General features: G+C 36.9%; 1 long non-coding RNA gene across 1 annotated transcript; it reads right to left on the reverse strand.

The window, feature by feature from the left end:
* Nucleotides 1-770: 770 nt before the first annotated feature.
* Nucleotides 771-1,252, reverse strand: LOC111393906. Its single transcript, XR_002702516.1, has 2 exons — nucleotides 1,118-1,252; nucleotides 771-1,024 (listed from the first exon to the last, which is right to left on the reverse strand). It is a non-coding gene; the product is annotated as an uncharacterized LOC111393906 (long non-coding RNA).
* Nucleotides 1,253-6,499: the final 5,247 nt, after the last annotated feature.

Consider the following 6,499-nt stretch of genomic DNA (forward strand, 5'->3'; position numbering starts at 1 on the left):
GGGAGTGGGTCGAAGATGGTGAGACGAGCAGTGAATCAAGTGCAATTAGCGCGACTTCGAAAAATCGTATGACTAACGAAGGAGGTGTAGAAATATTTGCCATGTTTCAATCACAATGCCGATTATCTGATCAACAGGATGTGAATATTTCTTTTAACGTGACAATACACAAAGGAAGAACAAATGCAGACGGGGATAAGAAAGGAAATTGGCATGAATGAGTTGTAATGGTTAAATGTAAAGACCTTACTTTACTTATGATTTGATGGATGTAGTAGTTTCATTGGAATGTAGTAGTGAAGTAATTTCGTTTTGTAATTGTAGTTTTTGTATAAAGACTTTATTTCCTATGTGTATATGGTATTCGTATTCTATGACACTATCATTTAAAACTAGGCTTCTTTTTTTCTATGGTTAAATATTTAATCTGTCATGCCCAAAGTTATATCGAATAAGGCTTTATTTGTTGTAGAGTTTTGAATTTGCAATCCAAATACACAACAATTAGAGTTCATACCAAATTATAAATAGGATAGATTCAAGAACATCACTCCTATGTCCAACCTATCAACTTTTACTAGTTTAAGATAGAACACAATTAAAAAGCACAAAACACTTGCAAATTTTGAAAAGAAGTATGATCAAATATTTCACAAAATATACAAAATCCACTTGAAATAATCAAAAACTTAATCTTTATCGGCGTTCAGAAAAGCTATATACCAACAAAGGAACAAATGTCCACCACAAAAATCAAAACTTTTCACAGATTAAGGCATAAAAATAAAATATATCAATAAAATCTCAAAGTTGTATACATAAAATGAGAATATTATAGGATCTGAAATTGAGGATCAAAATCTTTTCCTCTTCCCACTAAATCGATCAAAAAAATTCAATAACTCGTTAGTGGACAAAAATTTAGTGGGCGCTTATGAGGCTGAAGTTCCCAATGCAACCAAAACATCCATGTTTGTTTAACCATTCTGAAGTGCTTTGCTAGCTACAACATAGAATGGATTAGCTGCAATGTAGAATGCATCAATAAAAATTGATTAGCGCCATTGTTGTCCTAACTACAAAATAAAAGAACACTCAAGATCAAATTTATATGTACCTTATCACATTTCCATGTTCGTTGTTCCAATGTCATGGGTTAGCATCATTGTTGTCCAAAAAATATGGAACGTAGTAGGGCATTGTATGACATGCTGTACACCATGACAATTATTACGCAATCCACAAAATACGATGTAACGTCACCTTTTTAAAACAAACCCCATCATTACCTTGACCGTCCAGGGGGGTTGAAGAAGACGATTGTAAGTGTTGTGAAAACCCAAGGCTTTGGTTTGCACCCTACATAAAAAATGATCTAACTTATCATTCTTGTTATTTTGCATAAAGGAAATGTCATAGTGTAAATGTACTAACCATTAGGAGCTGTAAGTATGACAACGGTACTGGCATTGAATATTGTGATGGTTGGGTTGTCTGAAAAATAGTTGCACCATCTTCGAGATTACTTTGGCGCACCTTGGGTTTCTTCCCTTTGTTTGTACTGTAACCCGCCTATATCACAATGTTTGAGACACGAACTTTATTCTTATTCGCACATGGTAAAAAGAGACAAAAAAATGATATGGTACCCGAATAATGTAACACACCTTCGCTTTATTTGAACTACATTCTAACGAAAACTTCTTCCAAAATTTTTTTGGAGCGCCCTTTCCCTTTGAAAATTTTGGATCTCGAATGCTAACGCATCCACTACCCATATCATCTACTGCTACATCTTTCGATGCTAAAAGAGTAGTACGATTGGACATGGCAGTACTCCCGCAACCTGACCTCGATGTGGCCATCTGTTTACACTGTGATTCAATCCATTCCAATATGGAACCAGATTTGCGCATCATCATCACAAATGAGGTTCACCAATGTAGCAAATGATTTAACCATCTTGTCATACATCAACTGTGCTGGGATACTAACCAACTCGTCTTAGTTCGCTGCAACCCTCGTGTGGGATCTGAAAACATCTCTCCGCCATCTTCATCAAATATATTTATCCCGCAATGATTGAATGTCATTGCGTATCAATACTGTGATCGCATGCCTACATAGAATTTCGCGAAACTCAAACAAGTGGCAACTACAAATAATATCACATTTGTCTCTAGATAATGACATAAAGAATTTTTTTTTCTTGCAATGATGATCATGCATGACATCTTCGTGTACCTCATATGTAATCCCCAAACATCCCTCATTAACAGATATGAGGTCGCAATAAACTTTGCCAGCGAACTCTTCTTGAACTTTCCTGAATTTCGATATTGTGTACACTGCCCGAAATTACTTCTCCACTTCATACCTAGTTGCACAATATGTGAGAAGGACTTGAAATATGCTTGAAACTCTTTCTTGACCTTATTTCTCAATGCTCGTTCATATTGTTCGACAAATTGCTTTAATGAGATCTTCGAATGAATATATCCATCGAAAAATGCATTCATACTCTCACTTCTTTGAGTTATTGACATCCCTGACCAGAAAGTGGTTCTCAAATAGCAAGGAACCCAATGAGTTCTATTCTCGTAAAGACCCGATAACCATTCATTAGCCTGCAAATTATATGTTTCTATCATCGCTAGCCAACCCTCTTCAAAAAATTGAGAATCATAAACCAATCCTTGTATAATAGAAAATATCGAAGCTTTATCAACAAGAAATCCGAACTTCTCCGATAATTTTTTCAATATGTGCCACAAACACCACATGTGCTTCATATTATCCCATTGGAAACTTGGCCAATCATGCGCTGCAGCCATGTCCGAAAAATCCACACAAATGTATCGATATCCTCGTTTGATATGAGCCCTCATTCGAGGAGTGTCGACTGTCCATGATGGTTCACTCCAATAAAAGGAGCAAACGACATATCATACTTGTTTGTTAGATATGTGGTATCAAATGTGATAACATCGCCAAACTCTTTACATGCCTATCGACTCCTATTATCTGTCAAGAAAATATTCTACACATGCGACTCTTCGTCCAAATCAATACTGAAGTAGAACCCTGAGCACCATGCTTCCATAGTCGAAAAGTATGACGGTATTGCTAGGGCTCACCCTCTCCAAGTCTTAATATTCTAACCTGTTCAACATAGTTTCAATAATGCTTCTTGACGTAGGTCATATTTTCATATCCATCGACTTCAACAACTGCAGAGTTGAAACTTTTGTGCAACAGTATTCTTGCAACATCATTTACTTCAAGCCGATGTTTCACCTGCACACTTAATTCTCTGTTGCATCGATACTGTCTAGACTTCAAAGGACTTATTTTATGATTGTGATCGAGATGTACTTTGTTATTCGCTATATTCCATTAATATCTAAACATGCGGTCAATCTAGATTTACATCCACTCTGCACCATAGCTTGTGGCTTCAGAGAAACGCTTGTGTTATTGATTCTTTTCCTTTCCCGGCCACAAACAAATGTAACATATCGTAGAACTTCATCCTCATACTTTTTGAAATTTCTTTTTCTCACTGGAAAACCCAGGTCATATGCATATCTTTTATAAAATTCAAATATTTCATTTTTGTCCTTGAACTTCGTGCCCACCTCAAGCACAGTTACATCATTCCCTTTTGTTGCATCATCACCCATTGATTTGGTGTTGTCAATATCGTTCTCGTCATCGGACTCCACCAACATAACAGCTTTGACATCGGTACAAATTTCTTTCCCTACAAAGAAGCCAATTGAACTTTTATTATCAGTACGTTCTGCCTATAACAAAGTGCTCATTATCATGCTTCTACTTAAAAAATAAAAAAATAAAAAAAAAATTAGTAGTCATCATTCTCTCACAAATTTTTCGAAAAATTAGCAAAGTCCAGCTAATTCATACTGCCCACAATCATGTTTCTACTTAACTTCAGACTTCAAAATTTAAAATTAGTTTCACATTTTGAAATAAATTTCAGAGTTCACATTAAAATTAAATTTCAGTTTTAAAAATAAAAACAAAGAGATTTTCAAATACATCATACTTCAGATTTTACCCCAAAATATAGATTTGGAACTTAACACCAACATAACTGTTGGAAAAAATGGTTAATGGGTCAACTTTGAGCCCAAATTTCAGTGGGACCCACCTTTTAAATAATACGGGACCTAGCATATTCACGTTCTATTCCGCGAGATGATTAACGTGATATATTTATTTATCGAAAACCATTTAAAATTGAATGAAATATTAAGTATTAAAGTAACCCAGATAAACTAAGGATTATGGAAGAATTTGATTTGCCAAACACTTATCCCAGATAGGAAAGTTAGGAAACTTTGGTGTGATTTATAAGGTGGAAGTTTGGAATTGGGTTTGGGCCCCAAGTGGTACCAATAGTCTTTGGAAGGGAGAAGACCTATATCCTATTGGGTTCGTTCATAAACCCACACACGCACGCCGCCGTCGCCGTCATCTGTCCGACCGGTCGGCTCGGCTCGGCACGGCACGAGCACGTGCCCGTGCCCGAGTCCGGTGTGGGTCCGGATGGACCTTTACACTATATTAACTTTTTGGACAAAATTTATTTAAAATTTTGGGTCAAATTGTAAATAATCAAATTCTTGGGTACAAAATGAAATTTAAATTTTGGCTTATTCCGGGTGTTTTATTTTCTTTTAACAGTCGGCTGTTTCGACTGTTTACCGACCAAACAGTCGACTGTTAACCGACTTAACAGACACAACTTTTTAGAACAGCGTGTCTGTTCGGATTTTTGAGGCTTGTCTGAAAGGTGATGACGGTTCGAATGGCCACGAACAAGTCTATAAATAGCCAGCCTTTCTACCCAAAAATTAACATCATTTTCATTGCAAACTTTCTCTGCTTTGAATCTCATCTCCCTCTCTCTCGTTCTGATATTGTCTCGAAGTAAAAGGCACTTCGTTGAGTTCGTTGGAATTCCTACAGACTGCAGTGCTGCTTTCGTAGGAGACGAAAATTTGTTTTATCCTAGGAAACGATTGCTGGACGCTTTTAGCACTATTGAAGGCAGCAAATTCGTTTTAAGGAAACATCGTGAAGTCGGTGGGCTCGAATTACAACTTTAGATCCTGTTGATCAATTCCTGCATTCAGGTAATTCTGTCCGATTGTTTTCGAAGGAGTGAATTCAAACTCTAGAAACAACAATCTTAAAACGAATTTTTTCAATTATTATTTGTTTCTGTTTCTACTCCTTCTTACCGTTGATCTTCTGATTGTGTTTCAGAAATGGCAACTTCTGGTACCACACTCCCGAATACGACCGGGGAAAAATCAGAAAAGTTTAATGGGTCAGATTTCAAGCGTTGGCAACAAAAAATGCTTTTTTATCTGACGACATTAAATCTGGCTAAATTTCTCAAAGAAAACGGGCCTTCATATACCGAGCAAGACAGTGATGCTGAAAAATTGGCTGCGGTTGATACATGGAAGCATTCTGATTTCTTATGCAGAAATTATGTGCTTAATGGACTGGATAACACATTATATAATGTGTACTGCAATGCTAAGTCCGCAAAAAAAAACTGTGGGAATCTTTGGACACAATGTACAAAATCGAAGATGCCGGCACGAAGAAATTCATTGTCGGTCATTTTTTGGATTATAAAATGGTTGACAACAAGACCGTCATATCCCAAGTTCAAGAACTTCAGATCATACTTAGCGACATCCATGCCGAAGGAATGAAACTAAGTGAATCATTCCAAGTCGCTGCACTAATTGAGAAATTACCACCTTCATGGAAGGATTTCAAGAATTATCTCAAGTACAAGCAGAAGGAAATGAAACTTGAAGATATCATTATCCGATTGAGAATAGAAGAAGACAATCGCAAAACGAAAAAAAGGAATGGTACATCTAATTCGATGGAATCAAAAGCCAACATTGTAGAAGGAGGCTTCAAGACAAGCAAAAAGAGGAAGCACAATGGGGAAGGACAAATTGGTTCTTCAAAAACTGTTAAAAAGTTTAAAGGCAACTGTTACAATTGTGGCAAGGCAGGACATCGATCCAAGGATTGTCGAAAGCCAAAAAATGTGAACGGAAAAACTAACCAGGCCAATGTAACAGAACATGAGAGCCTCACTATAAGGTACAAGACATGAATCTTTCTGCGGTCGTCTCTGAATGCAACTTAATTGGAAACACTAAGGAGTGGTGGGTAGATACTGGAGCTACTCGTCACATATGCTCAAACCGCGGGATGTTCTCTACCTACAAAGCAATGGATCATGATGAACATCTTTACATGGGAAACTCGTCATCTTCCAAGGTAGAAGGACATGGGAAGATAGTGCTGAAAATGACAAGTGGAAAAGAGCTCACTCTGAACGATGTTCTTCATGTGCCCGATATTAGGAAAAACTTGGTATCTGGTTCTCTACTAAGTAAGAACGGGTTTAAGCTAGTATTTGTCTCGGACAAATTTG

This window comes from Olea europaea, chromosome 1 (assembly GCF_002742605.1).
Source record: "Olea europaea var. sylvestris chromosome 1, O_europaea_v1, whole genome shotgun sequence".
NCBI lineage: Eukaryota > Viridiplantae > Streptophyta > Magnoliopsida > Lamiales > Oleaceae > Olea > Olea europaea.